At 40.8% G+C, this 21698-nt stretch overlaps 1 long non-coding RNA gene across 1 annotated transcript; it reads left to right on the top strand.

Annotated features, from left to right (window-relative positions):
* LOC26530565 (uncharacterized) lies at window positions 1-20848 on the top strand. Its single transcript, XR_001450440.3, has 5 exons — window positions 1-172; window positions 5497-6300; window positions 10735-10809; window positions 18863-18903; window positions 18976-20848. It is a non-coding gene; the product is annotated as an uncharacterized lncRNA (long non-coding RNA).
* Window positions 20849-21698: the final 850 nt, after the last annotated feature.

Below are 21698 nucleotides of genomic sequence, written 5' to 3'. Positions count from 1 at the left end.
CACGGCATTGCGCACATCATGGGCGAGAGTGGGCGCGCAAAACGAACTACTTTCATATTCACCACAGCGCGGAGTGCACACGGCACGGCATGGCAGGGCAGAGTGCCTGGTGCCTGGTGGCCCGGTGGCTTGGAGGGTCAACCTCGTCGGCGGCAACAAAAGTGATCTCCGGGTAAGTAAATCAAGAAAAGTGCGTCGCAAGTCATGCGTTGAGGCATGTGCAAAACAACGATTGACTTTCAAAAAGTTTGCTACTTTTGGGCAACAGAATGTGTGTTCGCCCTTGAAGAAAACAAGTGCCAGCAAAAGTGCGACACAAATTTTTGAACTTCGCGGCACAGTGAAGGCGCACAAGGCATAATACATAATCCAATCCGCATTTACACTTGAATATTTTCCCATTTAATATATGTGAATAATGCCACAGATTTGGTTTTAAAAGATTATATAAATTTAAGGTTTAAGCCTTTGTTTAAAAATCAATTGAAAAAAATTCATGTGCCCATGCTTAATATGCTTGTAGTCGCCTAAACGATACCCTGTATTCAGGTGAAAATTTACTGCCACAAGCAAATAAATATTACCACATAGATAAATTCTCATTTATCCAAACATACTCAAGTTTTATATAAACAATCTGGAGACATCTTGTACTTTGTATATGCATCAAATGATGCATTCTTCATGACCTTGGCTTTTACAATCTCTGAGATGTAGATAGATTTAATCTTCAACTTAATCCCAGAGCACGGTTTTATTGTAGCTGGTATATAGAATTCTATTGATTATATTTTTATAGCCTTGAATGATGGTATTATATTATTCTTACGAAATGTGCAACGCATAAGAGTAGACTTTTTCGACCACATTAAGTGCATATAATTCGTTGTGGTTATAGCCGAGTCTTTTTAGCCTAGTTCTGTCTATTTTATAAGAGCTACACAGGCAATAATCAGTTATTAATATAAAACTTTGCATAGATTCGTCTTTTTTTTACAACATATGAGCAAAGGCTTAACAACATCGTACTTCTTCTTTTATAAAAGGAATCTGCTAAAAGCTGTGAAACCTCATAAATATGTTGTATTCATAACAATTTCATATTTATATATTTAAAAGTATATTCTCGCTTAGATCTAATAAGCCTCTAATTGTTTTATCAAAGAAGAACATGAGGTGTTCCATAAGTACATACATAGATCACGTATACGAAAAAGTACATTTCTTGTTAACAAAAAAAAAAAAACAAAGCTTGTTATCGTGGCATTATTTTTATTAAAAGGCAATTCTTGATTTAGGTAAAGCCATAGAACCAACTTAAATCTATGTAACATATATATGAGCTATTTAGGTAGATGTCACCTCGCAATATTTTGTGTTGCACTAAAAGGCGAACTTGCAGCGAGTGTAAAAGTAATATTTTTTTCAACTTGATGAAAGAGCACACGCAGTGTACTACATACTATATATCGCGTGACTGGGGCCATAAACAGAAAATACGAAAATAGTTCACAAAACGGCTTCGTCGCTTTGGCAGGCATTAACACAGCGTATGGCAAAAGTGGCTATCGCAAGGAGCGCAAAGCCGAGTACAGAAAATTATCATGCACACAAAATTTAATATTATTCATAAATGCAGCTTTTTACATATACCAAGATCCTCTCTTTGCGCCACACCACGAGCATGCGGTCAAACGTTGCAACACCCGTCTCTCCTCCACTTGGCCCCTTGGCCCCTTGGCAGTGGCAGCGGCAGCGGCAGCTATCCATCAGCGCATCATGTTTAGGCGTTTCGTGGCGCCGATAATAAAACAAAGATAAGAAACCAATTTTGCAATTGCCCCCGCTTCCCTATATAAGAATTTTTAATTAGGCCAACTTAGCCGTAGACGTGCGACTACTCAGCGGAAATATGCTTCCATCTTGATACACTCGACTCGGGTGTTGAGCCCGGGGGTAACTGGAGGCAGCCACTGAAAGGCCTCTCAAACCAGTTGACTCCATGTCCTGCCCCTATTTGCATAACTCTGTATGAATATCTATATTCAGCTGGTAATAAAGCTAAAAGCTAAATATGTGTTAAGCACATGCCGATCGCTAAGTCCCTTTTCCGGTCATATTCTCATTAAACTAAAATAGCTGGAGGGTATATCAAGTGGCCAAACTGGCTACAGGGTATCTTATAGTTATTTCATGCTCAACAGTTGAAATTAGAATTTTGTTTACACTTTGACTAAGGTTAAAAAGCAGTAAAATATATTTACTTAGCGCCCGAGTTGTGTAAATAATAAAACATAAAAAAATGTTAAGCCAGGAATCGGCTTGGAACTAAGGTGTCTCATAAAGAAGTCTACAAAGTGTTTGTGGCTATGAGATATTGTCGGTCGGTCGTTGGTTGGCTGAAACAATTCAATTCGCAATTTGCACCATTACAAATTTAATTATTCATTTATGCATAATTTAACCGCTAAATTCTTATAGCGTACATTGTCGACATCTTGTGGGTTTTATGCTAGGAAATCAACGAAACGTAACGTTGGCCCTAGTTCTATAATACACGCTCACTGCGGGGTCTTTAAGCATAATTGTTTTTAATATATAAGACTATTTATAATTTGTTATTGAAAGTAAGCAAAATAAAGCCTCATTAACATATTCAATACTTTAAAGAGCAGCAGCAAGCGACTTGCATTTATTATGTGAATTAAACTTTTGAACTATTTCAAAGCTTGTCTCAACTCAGCCTGTTACATGAGTAAGCTGAACTCTATTATACAGTTTCTAGACCACCTAAGACTAGACGATTGATAATAATGCTGATATATTAATAATATAGTAGGTCGCACATATATTTTGGAATACGCCTCGCCACTCGGCTTATTCATATATACTTAGTATATGTTTTTTACTTTCTGCACTTATTCAATTCAGTGAATGTTGAAAATGATTTTCGTATGCTCTCTCGCAAAAACGCACTCATTGAATATTCATGTGCATATCTGAATATGTTAGTGCCGAGTGCACATTGGCAACATGCAACTCCGTTTCGTGATTAGCTGACATTGTGTTCGGTTACTTTGTAGCCAGCTTTGGACAGGGTAGCGTTATTTGCTGTGAAATTCTTCAATTAATTTTTGCAACCAACTAGACTACACGCACATTTCGTCTACCGACTTATTAAATGTGCAAATAATTATGAAAAGAAATATATATTTATACATATATTGTTTTATTACAATCTTTCTTTAATCTACGGCATTATTAATGGTGGAAATATTTCCTGCTATTTCGCCACTCTTGTTACTCTCTGAAAACATGACTTAATGTAATTTCATTCATTTGTTTGGCAGGCCCCCGTACTATATTATTTAAATATTCCACTTTCATACTTCCACTTTTCTATGCTTAAATACAATATCATTATTTATTTTTGAACAGCTGTTGATTTATAGCAACAGGCAGCAAACATTGGAAGAAGTTTTAACTAATAAAAACATTTCTAATATTTTTTATATTTTTTGACCAAGCATGAAAGAGTTGTACGGACTTCAAAGTATTTTTAAAACCAGGTTTTAATTATCATCAGCAGGCTTTGCAATTGACTCAAACATCTTTCCTTCTTGTCAAAGCTTTAACTTGTTGAAAAAGCCTCAAGCAACTAAAGCAACCGATAGAAAACCGGAGTCCATTCTGTGTGTCTTTAAACCAGCGAGTTTATAGAATACATATGCCGTTCTCTGTGCTGGAAATAACGTATTGCTTAATTGGCAAAGGCATTTGTTAGTGCTTAAGTACAACTGATTACAATTTGTTGCTAATTATTCCATAAGACTAAGTTGACTTGATTTAAGCCCGCGTCTTGTCATTGTCGCCAATTAGAAAAATGAATCCATGAATCCGTGCCGCCTGCCTCAATGTTGTTTATTATTATTGCAATAGCTGCATCTTCTTCTGCTTCTTCTTCTCTTCTACGGCTTGGCGTCGATTTCTACAGCATTGGGGCAGGCTTTCGTGCTTGAGGCCCTGAACCCGCTACGTTTAGGCCATTAAGTTGGTCAGTCATTTGGCACGCCCGTTGCAGAAGTTCAGTCGCAATTAGCATTATTATAAAATACCGCAAGTATGCAAGTACATTGTTTTCTTTTTCTGTTATTATTATTAAATTCCTTTATAATATCTTAATTTCTGCTCTCCATTTGTTTGCGGCTATATACAATTATTTCAAGTTTAATTGCCCCACACAAATTACCATAAATTTATGCATTTACACTTGAAAACACGCTACAGGCTGGGTATTTTTCGTGCCGACACTTATCCTTGCAAGGATATAGCTCGTAATACGTAGGCAGATTTTGGACCAAGGTTCAATCAAGGGTTATGCAGTCAAATTTACTCCACTCTACAGCTGTTCGTCTAGGGAATTTCCACTTAAGCAGAATCTATTTGTTCACTGACCTGTCCCATTTGCATAGATTAACCTCTACGCGAAAAACCTTAACAAATATGGTGTGTCGAGGTCTAATACTTACTGAGATCAAAGCGCATCATGCATTGGGTAGGGAAATGGTTGCAAGTAAGTAAATATTCATGTATACTTTAAAATTTCCTTGGCTAGGTATATCTTGGCATATCTTAACTAGTAAGCAATTGGGGAGTCTAAGAATGTAATCCCAAGGCAGTTACTCTCAGATTGTAATCGTAGTCAATTTTAAATGAGGTGATTTTAAACTACCTGCCAAGATTTGTCTGTTTATCAGAGGGATAATTTGATTTGCACAACATGAAGTTTGCAAACTCTTTCTCTTCGTTCTTTAAGACTTGCAGACAGTCAATATACTCTTTTTATCTTGTACAACAGAGTATAAGGATTTATATATACAGCATTTCGACTTTATATGGTTAATGAATAGTTTGTAATTATTTTGTGTAACCCGCAAAACACGACTTCAGTCTATGCGTGGTAAATGGCAAAGCGCAATTGCAATAGATTTTACAGCAAGCGCTTGGTGGTAACCCTTTGTCTAGGCAGCCATTTTAAGTGCCATAAAAAACTCGGAAAAGTTGTAGGAACAATGTAGACAGCGTGTTTTCATTTTATGCGAATTAAGCTGCCACTTGAACAACTTATTTTGCCTGCACCAAGCGACTGGACCGCCGAGACCGACAGTAATACACCAAGGAAGGCAGCAACAACGCCTATCCTGCGGAATGTATACTGTGTGAGTATGTATAAGTGTGTGTGCGAGTGTATGTGTGTGGCATGTGTGAGTACAGACTAAAGACCAACAAAAAAGCTCACAACGAAACAACCCTGTTGACAGAAAAGTGCCCTGAAAAAAATCGTTAAATTTTAAGTTTGAGCCAAAAATTAACTATTTGAAATTAAGCAATTACAATTTAAAGCAATTCATCTTAAACTATTCACATATGCAAAACCCTTAGTTAAGTTGAAGTATTTAAATTTTCAATTCAATTAACAAATTTCAAATATTCTAGTCTACTTTTAGGCTGACTGCAGGAGTCAACGCACATTTCCTACCGGGCATGCAGAGGACCCCAAATGAACGAATGTCGTCGACTTCCACTTCACTTTGCGGAATGGAATGGGCTGTGGGGTTGGGTGGGCACGACATGCTCAAAAGGGATACAGTTGTTACCGTGTATAGCTGGAAGCGTTTGCCGCACATTGGAGAGGACCGAAAACCGGGAACATGGCAGCTGAGTGTCGTGAACGCGACACACGACAGTCTGGCCGCAGCGCTGCCAGGAGAGAGACGTCTATCGTCCACCATTTTATGTACAATAAAGGAATGTGCACACACACACACACACACACAGGCACACACACACACACGCAACGACACGTACACACAAACAGAGACAGGCAGACAGACGTGCGCATGAAGTGAACTTGTTAATGCTGTCTATAAGCAGCATTTACATACAAGTTGACCCCACATGTACACATAAATATGTTTGTGCTTTGTACATACACACGTATACATACATACATATGCATATATGTGCATGTTTAACTACGATGTCCCCGCTGAAAAAGCAGTTCACGGGCCTTTTGCTCTTAAGAGAATGGCCAGCCACAAGGCTTCGAATGGACACACTTCAGCAAATGTGATTACTGTGTGTATGTACACATGCACATACTTATGCATGTACATAGGTATTTATACCCCATCCCCACACCATTCAAACACACAGACAATGGAAGCACCCTATAAATCTGTTGTTTAACAATATGAAGAAAGCAGCCGCTTAACAATTTCCACTCGATTTCAATGTCATGTAAGTAAAAAAGTAAAAAGTTTAAACGTTATCTTTAAATTCTTAATTAAATATAAGCTTACCATTTCGTTTATCAATTATTTATTACCTTATAAAGTTAACATTGCATCCATCTTTTACTTAAAATATGCAATGAGCTATATTATTTAGCTTACTAACGAACAATCTCTAAGCATGTACGATTTTTCTATATGCAACATATTTTATGTATGTTTGACATAAGCATGTATAGGGTATGTCTATGTCATTATATCTCTTCTATTTTTATTTAAAGTATTATACAGTGAATAATCGCGATATATGTATATATCTCCATTATTAAGTGCTGCATTTTTATATTTAATTTATATTTAAATGGAAATATATAATTCTTCAACTAATATTTTAGCTTAAGACATAAGTTTAATTTAAGCGTGAAATCCCTTTGTGCACATGTTGCTCAGAAGCGAATTTCTGCTAAAATGATTATAGAGCATTTCGATTTAATAGGGTTTTGCGGATAGTTTCGCCAGGATGGAAAGGATGGAACTTAATTTTTGAGCGAACATGCCTATGGTAGCTTTATTGCTATAGTGGTCCGATTTGGCTGGTTCCGACATATACACTGCCTATACTACATACATATAGAATACAGACATATATACTTTAGGGGATTTGAGACATGTTCAAGGCCTAACATAATCCTTACATATACATATAAAAAGTAGTTTGACAAGCGAACCTAGCTAGCTTGCCTGAGCTGTTTATGGCAATGAAAACAACACATTCTATTAATTATTAATTATTTTCTTATATAAAAGGAAAGGGCATAAAAATAAGTAGCATAAATAAATGTGATGTCATAGCATCAAAGGGTTAAAGTAAATATTCTCTTATGTACAAATACCTATTTACACGTGTATATAAACATATAGTTATGTACACATATGTAAATGGATTGGATATATATGCGATTTGGGGCGTCTGCACATGTGTGTATTTCCGATTGTAAAGCGTATGGGTAGGTGGCTCATTTACCATCGAAAGTCTTTGATTGTCGCCGCCGTCAGTCGGTCGAGGTGACGCTTCGCCGATATCCTCCCGCTCCTCCTGCTCCTCCTAGTCCTCCAACTCCTACTGCAGCGTACCGACCCTAGGCGCACAATGTGCGCACATTCGTCAGAATTTGCATTTCAATTCGAATGTCAGGATGACGGAGCGTCGAATTTGGGTGGCGGTGGCATCCAAATGAAAATAAATCACGTTGCGTACTGGCGTCCCGGCGTCCTGCCGTCCTGCCGTAATGGCGGCTGGTGCCTGGTGGCTGGTGGCTGCTGACTGTTGGCTGGTGGCCGGGAACGCACCGCCTCAGCTAGCAACCTAGCATAGCCACCATTAAGCCAAAAAGGCGCCTGTGGCACAGGGCGTGGACGTGGGCGTAGTCCCATTTTGAACTCATTTATTCGCATTTTTTTTTGTTGTTGCTGCGAAAACGAATGTGAAAAGTTTTCTGCCATCATTTTGAGTGATGTCAATTAGATTGATTTGATCAGCGAAAATATGTGATTTATCAGACAGCAACAGCGAGTGGGCGGCCCCGAGGCATTGCCAAAGCCAACCACCACACACCATGCACTGTGGGGCTGCTCAATTCAAATATTCGCATGAATATCTAATGTGCCACACACTCGCACGCATTTGCTTCATCACACCTTTTGCGTTCATTCACGTCATCAATCAGTCATCCAATTGGGAACTTTACGCCCATGGGCCTATATGCTTCCGGCATGCGAATATGCATACGTTCCTAGGTATGTGCATATAAGACAAGTGTATATAATGTATATGTACATATGTATAACTCGTATATGATAAGGATAAGCACATGATAAATCCAAATCCCAAATGAAAGTCTTTAGCAAGTTTTACTGGACTGATTAGAATGCTGTTTTGCAGGTGCATAAAACGCTTGTCTCAAGCTGAACCGAATGTTCAGATAAGCTCAATTTATGCGTTATCAATTTTGTATGATAAAAGTAAACTGCTAATCGCAGTGATTATATCAAATCCAGCAGTTAACACACACTTAATGGCCACTTGTGGTGGCCAGCAACAACAACAACAACAACAACAAAAAAAGAAGCCGTAATTTTGCCATACTTGTGTGATATTACGAGCATTTGATTAACCACTCCCCGTTGTCCGTGAGGTGGGAATATAAATATTATCTTCATATAGCCTAAACGCTTCTGGCTGCCAGCTACGCCTACAAAATTAATATATCGCTCGGGGGAAACACTTGCGGGTGTCATACAAAACAAATAAAATAAATCAAATCGGAGAAACGAATGAAAGGAAATCGCAATTCGAATGGAACGCATGTGTGTTATATCAGGAGGCGGTTGGGATGGGTTGGGGCGCTGCGAGAACAAAGGGGAGCACTGCTTGGAACCCCAAAATTTATGCGCTTTCTGTGCACAGCCGCGCCCACGCGCCACTGTGACTCTCTCTCTCTCTCTCTCCCTGCCTACCTCCCTCCCAACCTCTCGCTCGCATTCTGGCCTGCGTGTTTATAGGCAAGCCTGGCTGCTGTCTGAGCTGCCAGGGGCGCAGTGGCAGCGCCTGTGCGGAAGGGGGTGATTTTAGGGGTTGTTAGCAGCGCCAATAACTCATTTTCAAATGGAAATAACATCAAATAAAATTCGCGCTACTGTATTGCCCGCGACCCAAAACATTTCCCGGCCTTGACTGCCATGTGTGTCAGTATATTTGTGAGCGGCGCTGTTGACGCTGGTCGTGGTCGTGGTCGTGGTCGCAATCGTAGTCCGGGTCGTGGTCGTGGTCGTTTGACTGATGAAATATCGTGACAGGCAGTATAAAAGCTATTAAAGGCAAGCGTAGATGGCGCTACTTGAATTTGTCAAAATGTCTTTTTACGCGCTTGCGACGCAGGCGGCGCACAACACAACAAAAAAATGAAATACAAAAGCGCCCAAGCCCAGCTCACACACATCTAGCTCACACTCACACACACACACACACACACTCACTCGCACACACTAAACGGGTGAAACTTTGATTGATGCCAATGTGTCACGCAGGCGCGCATGTGGCTAATGGGCGGTTACGTTGCTGGCCCCCCCCCGCCCCCCTCCCAGCGCGCCTATGACTATGTGAGATTCGAGCCCATGCATTGTCACATTGAATTGTGGGGTTCGAACCCCCGCGCATTGTCACATTGAAATGCCACAAGCTTTTCAGCCTTTGACAAGCGTTTGACAAATGTTTCGGCTTTGCCTTTTGTTTGTGCCCTTAGCACTGTGTGAGTTAATAGAGGTAATCGAAACTCAATTATTAGTTTGTCTAGGCTTAGAGAGTGCTCCACTCTCGGATGTGTAAACAGCTTGGCGTTATTTATTTATGAGCGCACACAACTGGTTGCCGGCATGCCCAAATGTGCCGCTCGGATCACACATCAAATGGTGTCCCGCTGCTGCAACAGACGCGTCCACAAATAAACGCGCGCGCCACAAACCGTCTCAAATACATCAAAGTAACAAGCTCCAGCTGTGCACCACAGCAACCACTGGCCACATATACCATATACCCGCCCAGACTCATTCAGTGCAAGCGCTGTGCTCTGCATCCAAGCAGGACACCGGCGCCCACAGTCGCAAAATATGACATTGACTTAATAAAGAAATGAAATATCGCAAACGAATGGAATGGAAACCCACTCGCAGACGCGCCAAGGAGCTGCCTCCAAGGCAGCCTGGCGCTAGTTGCCATGCTGCGATTTCGCAAATTGTGCCACTCTCGACTCCAAAGCCCGACTCGGTTAATTCCCCCCCTCCGCGAGGAATTCACTGGCCGGCCCATTGATCTTGTCGTTGCGGTTCATTAGTTACGGCTTCTATTGGTCAGCGTTTGCTCAAGTGGAAACTCGGATGCAATTAACAATGCAATACCTTAAGTTTCATCCAATTATGTTAAATGGGAATAAATTAAAATGCAACATTTCTATCTAGATATTTATTTGTCTTAATACAAATCTAGATAGCTGAGTTTTTGACAGTAATTGGTTTATATTTATAGAGTCTTTAGATACATTTTACGCACCAAGTAAATATTTTATTACCATTCGATCTGTCGCATTCTAAAACATATACAATTCCACGAGACCTGACTCTCTGTTCATAGTTTGGTCTCTTTATCAATTTGGCATTTAAATCTGGCAGCAAATGGTATCCTCCAATATTCCATATAGACATAGTTGGGCGTGTACGTAAATTAATGTGTTTTCTTTTACCACTAAGATTGGTTTACATAACTTGACAAGCTGACTTAACTTTCTCACTCTCATGCGATATATCCTTCAACTATCTTTCTCCGTCTCTCATTTTCGCTGTCTTTCTGTGCCTCTTAGTCTAACTTATTCTTTACTTATTTTTTCAGTATTGTGCATATATTAAAGTCATCCCCATTTCTATTAATTGAAGACCAGCAATATAGCAGTGTGTGAACTTTTGGGTAAGTACTTTAAATATGTTAAAAATAAGAATTAATTTATGTTAACCTATTTTCTAGGCCTTTCTCTTAAGAAAACCAACTTAATTTCTTATTCAAAATCGAATTGTTTACAATTACAATTTGCAAGAAATGCTGGTAATATGCTATAGCCATTTACTTGGGTACATTTAACCAGCTTATCTTAACGAGAGACTATCCCTTTCATAATGAATTACTATGATTAACTAGGCAGCCTTCAACGTGTTTCGCTCGATTAAGTTAATTTATAATAATGCTCAATTTTCCAGTAGACAATGGGCTGCAGGTTAATACCAAATGATTTAAGCGGGTTGCAGGTCAGCTACTCGGTTTAAAGTTGAAATCTGGCTGCCAGCCGAAGCCTTGACTCCTTCAATCCTTTGCTCTGTGTGCTATTGTTCGTTTTGCCTCTATTGTCTGATGTAAATTAAGCGAATTTTGTATGAGTACCTTTTGCATAGTTGGCTGTGCAAATCAATTGAACCTCAAGACTCAACTCCGTTGCGTGTGCGTGTGTGTGTGTGTGTGTGTGTGTGTGTGGTTGGATTGGATGGGGTTGAGTAGAGGATTTAAATCTCTCACATAGGCAGTCTCTTACGGTATTAACTTTTCACTCTAAGCCCGGCAGGCGGCGTGTGCAATAAATTACGTTAAAGACGCCAAACTCAGGCAAATTTGCATGCACTGCAGCCATCCTCCCCCGAAACCTCTCATTCGATAGCGCCGGCACACGCATCATCATAATTAATAAGAGACAATTTGACAATAGCCCTTTAGCGTTAACAGCGATATCATTTTCAACTGTACAAACTCCAGCAGCCAAATGAACAGCAGCCAGACCGAACCGGGCCGGGCAAGGCAGGGCAGGACAGGGCAGGGCACACGCATACGCACACCCTCTTTGCCATTTTGCGCCAAATTAAATTCAACCTCAATTGAGGGGTTAATTTCTATCACCACGCAAACAAAAACAAAACCGCCCAAGCAGCAGCAACAGCAGCCACCACGAAGGGTGGCTGCGGATGCGAGAATGGGTCTTGGTCTCCGGCTGTGCCTGTGGATGTGGATATCAGTGCTGCCGTGTAATTGATAGCTAAAAATAGCTAAATTTCATTTGAGCAGGTGCTTTATACTGTTTAGAAGCCTCATAGCCTCATCAAGCTCGGAAAAAAGCTAAGGACTAGCCAACTATCTTAAACAAAAGGCGAATTCAAAGAGCTCTCTATCAATGACCGCTGAAGATAGCTACATTTAGCTTTAAAATAGCTGAAAAGTAACTAAGTTGGTTTAAAAATATTCAGAACTGCAGACACATGCAAATTTCAAGAGCTGCTTGTTGACTGCATTTTTAAAAAAACAGCTTGAAAAATAGCTAAATTAGCAGCACTTCCACGGAGTATCGCACCATTATCTGCATCGAGTTCCACATAGAAAATCATTACGCCATTCGCACCATGAGACGTATTCAATTTGAGTGTCGTTGAGCTCTTTATTACGTTAGTGTGAAAGTCGCGTGCGCCAAAAAAAAAAGAAAGAAAAAACCGCCAGCAGCAACAATGCGACCGACTGCGGGCCGCCCCTCAGGCAGTGCCTGGCTTGGGCTTGGGCCAGCTCTTGCTAACAACGCATTCATTCACGGTGCGTAAGTCACAGCAGCAGGAGCAGCAGGAGCAGGAGCCGGAGCAGCAACAACAATAACAGAAGGGCGTTTGTTGAAGGAAGTGGAAGTAAATTGAAAGGCAGGCTGCCGGGGCGGGCGACCAAAGCGTTCGGCAACCCTTCAACTGACAGAGAGGCTGCGCCAGCGACTGTGGCTACGGGTTCAGCGGTAACTCTGAAATCCATTAGCAGGCAGCGTGCGGCGAACGGCGAACGGCGAACGGCAATGGCCAGCGGCATGAGGCTTTTATGCGCAACGCGTCCTGCTTTCGTTTTTGGTGTTAACCATGAGGCATGCCCCTGCTGTCTGCCCGGCAGTGCAGAGTGCTCAATCTCAACGAGACTCATAAACATATGCGCCTCACGTCGTTTGGCGTAAATCTAATGCGCCAGCTAGTGCTAGACGGCAAACCCTCCTCAGGCTCTGGCATAGCAGACGGCCAGCGCTTCTTTGATGAGGTTACTGACTTTACCGAATTAACTCCCACTAGCCGGAATGTGGCCCGCCTTGCCGGGGCGTTGCCGAACCGGAAACCACTGCATTTTGTTGGTCCAACACAAGGGGTGGCACGCTTTAACGCCTCAAAAAATCTCTTGGGACATTTTAGAAACACAATGCGGCATTTAAATGAACACATGAAACCTGGCAGAGGTTCATTTACTTACCCCCCCCAACCTTCAGCTGCCATAGGCCGGGATTTTTAGGACTCTTAGAGATATATGACCGAAAGCTAATTATTTATTTTTCGGGCTGTCAAGTAGTTTTAAAGCTTTTTTACCTAATATATGACATATTTTTAATTGATTTTTTCCACCTAATTGCAACCTTAAGAAGGTCAGGAAGTTTTAATTTATTGAGACAAAAAAGAATGTATATGTTGTATCAAGGCAAAAGCCAACAGCTTTAGCTTTGCAAACTAATCAAAATTTACGAATGCTCAGCTTCAGCATGTTTGACTAATAGATATCCTACAAAGCGGTCTAAATGTGCACATTATTGTTTACAAATTGATTAATCCATGAATTCACAGACCATTTTTACAAACTGACCTTGCGATACCTTACCCCATTCTTATTGGTTTATCAAGTTTGAACCGGCTTGCAGCCTTAAGGCTCTCTCAACTAAAGAGCACGCTCACCTGTTCCACGCATTTATTCGGCAGTGCACAGCGTATTGTAGCAATGTCGGATTAGATATGTTTACCTTAGTTGACTGAGAAGGGAAAAGATGAATCAGACCTGATTGAAGCAGAGGTAACGTTTATCTGACATCTTCAATCCGAAATCCCAGTAGTGCAGTTCGAGCACAATCGAAAAGATGTTGACACATCGAATCTAGTCGCCATAAATTTGATTTATTTATGTATGGGAACATGCCCAACATGCCGCCGTGTTTGCCTTGTGCGACGCGAAAATCGGCTATGAATATCAATGGGGGGATTGTGGCTTGGCGCGACGGCACGCGCCCAAGTCCAAAGCGAACTGAGTGCTCCGTGAGCCCTCAGCTGGCAGAGGCGGAGGCAGGGGCAGAGGCAGTGGCAGCAGGCAAAGTCCAAGTCGGCTAGCCTTGGGCATAAATACATACACACAAATACCTATATATATATATATATATATTAAGTATAAATGCCTTTTTATATTGATATTGTTTTTATCAACATGAACGTGTGCAAAGCTCTGGAGCCGGGTCCGGGTCCGGGTCCGGGCACTTGTGCCCCTTGATGAGATTTTAATTTTATTTTATTTTATTTTTTTGGGGATTTTGTTTTGCTGCTGAAACTGAGTCGGAATCCGCAACCGAATCACAAACTGAGGGAAGTAAATCACCGCCGCACTTTCAATACCCGGCCGTATCGAGCAGGAACAATGGCAGCAAAAGACATTGGCCGGACTGAGGACTCTGCCGGACAGTGTCGGGGTTGCTTGGCGTTTCGACTACTTTTATATCGAGAGTCACTTTAGATTGCCCCCGGCTGATCCTGATGGACTTATGCTCGAGGCTTACACACACACACACACACACGTACGTGTTTTCGGCAGCTTACACTTGTCCCAGGCAGGCGAAAAAAAAAATGATTGCTCTTCCTGTCGAGTGCTGATTGTTTGGCATATGAGAGATAAATGAGGCATCGGCGTCGTGAGAGATGGATGTGCCGGAGCAGCAGCAACGGCATTGGCGGTGGCATCTTTCGTATTAAATTCATGAAAGTTAAGTGCTTTGTAATTGATGTTATAAAAAATTTATGACAGATGCCAACAGCCGTGGCCCGCCCCATGCCTTGAAGTTACCTGCCGTCGGCCATGGGAATAGCAGCAGGCGAAGATAGCGAAACCTTTGCCCACAATCATCAGACGGATGGGCCAAAATTAACTTTATCTCTAATTGGCATTAATTATTTAAAAGGATTTCGAGCGCTACTTGCTCGACTAAAGTGTTTTTGTGTCCACCACAGAAACTGTCGTCAGGCAAAAAATAATTGACAGAGCTCGACAAAGTTGTACCTGTTGGGCCATTAAATAAAAGAAGACTATGCACTGACACCTACCAGGTGTTTGGCAATAAACTCGAGCAATACAAAATACAAAACAAAAACAAGTCCAAGTTCGTCCGGATAAATCACAGCCATTGAGCTCAGCTGCTGCCGGCGAAATCCAACCCCTGCCGGAGGATGGGGCACTCGTACTTGTACTCGATGTTGCAAGTCGGACTGATAATGATGTCGACTTGTCGATTGGCCTTGGCCTGGCTAGAGACCAGGGTCAACGTCAGGGAATTACATTGCCAGCAAAATGTCAGACTTTGATGCTCTATAGATGATGAATTATATTTGACATCTATGTGCTTTTCGCTCACACTTGAGCCTCTGCTTGTCCAACTATGACACACGCACACCCCTCCTCCATACACATACACACACACACACACACATAAGTACTCCCGCACTCATTTGGCAAGAGTCGTACTTGGATATGTTTATTTTACTGTCAAAACATTAAAGCAAACTCTGAAGCATCCAGCCAGGGTTGATTGTCACCAAGGGGCGGCGGCGACAGCGGCTTACTTTGATAGGTTTCCACTTACGTGAGGGTGGAAACATTGGCGTCACGTGGCGCTCGTCTACCTCGTCTACTTACCCATTCGGGCGGGTGCGAGTGCAGCCTCTGCTTTCGTTTGTGTAGACAAACATATTTGCATATGTTGGCGGCATATTTTAACAAATCCTGCTGGATTTCCTGCTCAACAGACACCAGATACACACACACACACACACACACACACACTCGCATCACACATCGTTGGCTCCGCATGCCTTTTTGACAACTCATAACAATCACTCATCATAAACAAAGCGTCCGGCTTCAAGTTGGCAGCTCGACACAGTGGCAGGACAATGCCATGGCTCGGTTGTAGGGTGTCATACCCTATATAGCTTTAGTTTACATCACACCGAATAAAAAATACACTTAAAGAGATATGGAAATGCGCTTATACAATAGCTTATAGTTATATTCGCCTGACCGCCCTGGGAAAGATCAGTCGAAAAGTAGGTTCGGGTGTGAAAACCCTTTTTTAATAAGGATTACTTGACCACACTCGAGATTTGGGCTGTTTGACCCTCATATATATGCAAAATCTTCACTGCATCGGGCCACTATATATCACATAGGAAACATCGTTCGAGGGTATAAAGAAATCTGCACTGCACAGAGAAGCTTTGATCTATTAAAAAAAACACAAATAATGATTGACTTACCACTAGAAATGAATACTGTTTAGTATGGTGTTTAGCTCTTAGGCCACACAGTTTGGCATCCTTTGGCCAGAATCAATTCCCCTTTGGCAGCATAATGATTTAATCTACTGCTAATTAGTTATCGCCATCGCCTTTGGCTGTCCTCCATTTGTCTGCTTGCACATTCTTGGACGGACCGGCGGACCGGTGGACCCCGAGGCGCTGGGCATCTTGAGGTCAATTAAAACAATCCGCAAAATAATTGCCAAGAAATTTATTCGCTTCATTAACTGGTTAAAGGACGTGGACATGAAAGTTAAGCTAAAAGTCAGCCGCATGAAGTCAGTTGGAAAATTAAGTGAAATAATTAAATCTCAATCGGAATCTATTAGATTGGCGTTGAGGCCCGGCGTTGTTGGGTTGTGGGTTCCGAGTTCACAACCCTTGTCAGTGCTCGTTGCAATTGCCACAAAGCAACCCAGACGGAGAGAGAGAAATAGGGGGGGAAGAGAGAAGTTGAGGCAGCTAGAGCTAGGGTTGAAGATAAATAAATTTGGAAGGCCATCAGCTAATCTCCCAGCGACGTCTCAGCAAGGGGTTAACGAGCTGGCAGCTCTGCTGGGGTTGAAAATTTTAACATTTTCCAAAATGCAACAATCGTCTCGTGGAGCAAAGCGCGGGTGTTGTGGTGGACCGGTGGGAGGGAGGGGGGCGGGGGGTGTGTGCTCCAGCCACAGCCCCTTCTGGCATGGTCATTTATCACCCACGCAGCGCAGCATCTTTCATAATCAGGCCAGGCGGCAGTAGGCAAAATGCAAATGACTCAGCCTGCACGGCACAAAGGACCAGCCGCGGCTTTTAATTTACAACATCCTACGAGCCAGTTGGGCACCCAGCACCAGCATCAGCATCAGCACCAGCACCAGCACATGCATCTGAATCTGTATCTGAATCTGAATATGCGCCCAGCCCATACGAGTCGCTGTCTGAGCAACAGCCGCCATTGCGCGGCAGACGACGAACTGGGCGGACTGTCGGACGGTCGCTGCCTCGGCTATAGTGCTACAGTGCCAGACAAAAGGTCGGCACCGCACATACACGTCCACATTCCGACCGACTTAATTAATTTATGCACTCACTGGCTTGGTCGCAGGGAAATGCAGCGCGGACAACGGCGGCCAGTTTATTCGGGCTTTAGCTGGACATCAATTCTTTGCTCTTCTTGAAAACCCGCCTAATTTCAAAATTAATGAGCGGAATCTTGATGGCCGATGGAAGCGATAAGCCTCATGATTTTGGCTGTCACACACACACACACACTGACAATCGACTAAGTGCGGCGTTGCCGTACCGCTCGGCTCTTTGACCGTGGCCAGAGCCGAAGTAAATCACGTGTTTATTGGCACTTCACTTACGACACCGTCACCAAAGTCCAAAAAAAAAAAAAAAAAAAAAAAAACAAAAACAAAATTAAATAAAATAAAATACAAAAATGGCACCGCTCCGGCTAACAGGCTGGGGGGACTCACTGAGTCTGCGACCTTAGGCCCAAACAGATCGGGGCCCGGGAACCAAACAGGGAAACGTCATTAATTAGCCGGTTTTTTGAAGTGTGGGTAACGGGGATGGCAGTCGACGTGTTTATTTGGTTTCTACTGTCATCATCGTCGTCGTTGTCGTCGTCGTCTTCCTCGTCCAACATCGCATATGTATTGAGAGCCTCATTTACGAGCTCTTTTAGTGTTTGCCTTTAGTCTCTTGCCGCAAAGCACAGACATGGCCAATATAGTTGACAGCAGAAGGTACTAAAGAGTGCTCTAGTTGGAAGAACCCGGGAATGGGCGGAGATCACCAAAAACTCAAATATTCTTAATAAAGGTAAATAATACAAGAGCCTGCATACCAAGTATGATATTTCTAGCTCTTATAATCCTCGAGTTATGCTCAAGAAACCATGTCTCGCAATCTGTGTTTATCGATATTATGAGAATCACGTTCTGGGCTTAATATACGAGAAAATCCATCTTAAAGTTCAAATCTCTAGCTTTCACTTTTACTATCACCGTGGCAAAACGGTGGAACTTTTATTGCCTGCCATCAGTGTAGTCAAGATATTCTTTCATTTATTTTGGTTTGACCGGAAACTTCTTATCTTGTGGCTAATCTTATTGATGTCTCAGACCTGGCGAGGCACAAATGACGATGTGGTTTTAATTCTGACCTTAAGACAAACGTAAATTTACGGAACACACATTTGATTCATTCATTCAGCATTCCATGGGCCCAGGCCAGCCAATGTGTTCGTATAGGTAACATACCAGACAAACAGTCTGCCGCATGCTGCACACTTGGCTGAACTGCAAACACACCCCGTTTATGCTCTTGCAGAGGGTATCATAATTTCATTGGGAACTGCAACTCTTGAGGTGCATGAGCATAAAGCTAAATGGTTTATATTCTTGATCTTTACTTTACTTTACTTTTTATTTCGATTGTCAATCCTAACTTTTAAAATTGCCAGAAAATTTCGAATAACTATACTGTCGGGCATCCAATTTAGGCTTTATCTGAAATGTATTATCGTATTAAGAGATTTAGATGCCTTTAAAACTAATTTATAATTTCTATTACTATATTTGCAGTTCGTTACCTTGCTGGACTAACTTTTGGCACTTCTCAGCTGGTTTGCATAAAAAATATTTTTATCAATAATCTATTGCGCAGCTTAACTAACTTTTCTGTTTTCCATTTTCAGATTGAACTGGAAATGTCTTGAGAAACCAGAACTACAAATAATTGGCAACCATTAAACATAAACCAGCTCTATTTAAATGGCAAAACTCTTTAGGAACCTTTAAAAAGTATAGAAGTTTATAACGTATACATATACCCGAAGTAATAGTAGTATTATTTACATAGAGACTTTTGTATAATTGTAGTTTATTGACAATAACAAGAATAAAATATTATTTGTAAGTAATTGTTAATGAGAATAGAAAACAGCGTAATTAAGTTTAGTAATACACAACGAAGCCCAAATCAAGTATGAATCAATATGCTCGATGAAAATGAAAGAATAACTGAAATAATAAGTATACAATTTGTTCTTCTATTTATAAGATATAACTATTTAACATATATTGAAGGAATCAATATAAACGAAGAATATTCAGTCAGCTCTAAAAATCAAAAATGATTTACTTAACTTTGTTAAGACTTGATACCTTCTTTGAAATTTGATGCATATTTAAAAGAAAACGAATATATTACTACTTATTTACATATAAATGCAATCCAGAGCATAAAACACGATCCATAACTAGCAATATAATTGAAATAAGCTTGAAAAGTTATGGATATTGAAAGATTGTGAATGTCCTTAACTCTGGATATATTTATATGAGAAGCAGGTTATAAAAGTGTCGTGCAATCCACATTCGAGTCTTCTTTCCTAACAATCAATATACGAAACATAAACACGTTGATTCGTCCTTCATTCAGCGTTTAGCAGTGCTTCGATAATAAAGAGATTGAAATTAGCAAGCAATTCGGAATGTAGATTCTCAAATACCATACGAAAATCCAATTGATTTTTATTTATATATGATAGAATTATGACTTCCCCTAAATAATTATCGTTTCATGGTTCTAAGCGTACTACGTAGCAACTAGATTACAATGTCTCTGCATTTTATAATTTCAGTTTTTAGAGTAGCTTAATTATGTGATATACCTATATTTTCTATGCATCTTTATTTAGTTTGGAAAGGGTACAGAAAAGTGTCTCCAAAAAACCATTAACTCTAATGCGAAGCCAAGTGAAGCCGCCCACGCATTCTTGTCTGCTTAAAATTACTCTTAAACCTGATTTTTGAATCGGTAATCGTTAAGGATTGAATTTCAAGATACTTTTTTCAAAGTGAGTTCATAGTAAAAATGAATAACTTAAAAAGAAAGAAAACACATAATTTTATAAGCAAAACTGATGTATAAATCGTCATCATCATCATATAGGATTGGGATTCAAAATAAGTTCAGCTTTAATATGAATTTTAAGATTTGGATATCAAGGCATATTGCCTTTGATTGCCAACCCTTATGCAATACAAATATGCTTGTAATAAGGGTTTGTCCCAGTTGTCCGAGCTGTCCAAAACATGTTAACAGTTCTAATCGATGTAAAGTTGTTAATCTATATCAAATAATAACATATCCGATGTGCCCCAACAAATAGTTAAGTAACGCAGCGAAATCAAATATGTCGAACAGCCTAAAAGTATGCAACATTTCGAGATATTCAAAAATTGTGGCATACTTTTAAAATGGTCCAATTGGGTCGAACGAAGATCAAAATCTAGCTGGAAAAATGAGACTTTACTTATACTTTTGCAGAGCCTATTTAAATGTATGCTAAAAAGTTAAAGATATATCATAGATGTATGATATGAAGTATCAGTCAAAAATGCATGATATCCTGTCTGAATTTGTATATCTTACATAACTTAGGCTAACTCAAAAAGTATGATCCATAAGCTTTTTATAATAGGTACTGCTGCAAGGATCTTTAAAGGGTATTCCTATTATCGAACATATGTCTCATGAAGTTTTAAAAGATTACCAAAAATAGGCACAGCGATCTTTATAATAATTATATTTTTACAAATATATTGAACTTATCGTTAAGTATTTTTTTCAAAAGATTTACAAACATAAGCATAACTAACTAACTTTATATTGTTAATAATTAAGACATTGTTTATAGAGACACCAAGTGCTATTCGAAAGGTTGAAATCAGAACGAGAGGTCAGCAATTGGCATTGACAGTTAAATCAAACCCACCCTGTTCGTTAATTGTCTAACGGAATTAATAGAGTATTGTTGTTTCTCTGCTGCCTGGATGTGGGTAATATCGGTCACATCCCCATCTGCCATGCTCAGAGATCTATATATTATGGCAGTTGCCAAATGGAGCATCACATAAATCATGCCAAACTGTTTTGGGCATAGGAGAGTCAAACAGAATACGATCACTTAAAAGTATTCAGGCATTTATTTATGTCAAAACAAGCTACATTAAGCCGCTGGCAACCCTCGACCAGGACCAGAACGAGGACCAGGTACTAACAACAACATCCAAGGGTCATTCGTATAACTCAATTAAAGACGATTCTGCCCTCACGCACACCGTCGCAGCGGGGTGTCGGCGCATTAGCCACTTTTCTACATCTTCGTCTGCTGATTTCAGCAGTTGCTCAATGGAGGACACTAGACTGGTCAGCCAGACAACAACAACAACAACAGCAACAAGGGGTACAACAATACTGCTGCGACGATCGGGGTCGTTGTGGTTTGAGTCGGATTTGCAGTCACTGAATAGACGCCACAAATATCAACAAATGAAACTTGAACTGAGCATTTTGTAGAATGAATGCGTCCCTCTCCTTACCAACATGCCATTGCTCATTGTTGCCCTGGTC

Source organism: Drosophila virilis, chromosome 3 (assembly GCF_030788295.1).
Source record: "Drosophila virilis strain 15010-1051.87 chromosome 3, Dvir_AGI_RSII-ME, whole genome shotgun sequence".
Lineage (NCBI taxonomy): Eukaryota > Metazoa > Arthropoda > Insecta > Diptera > Drosophilidae > Drosophila > Drosophila virilis.
The sequence above is the reverse complement of the archived record's forward strand: the minus strand, read 5'-3'. Positions and strand labels throughout refer to the sequence as shown.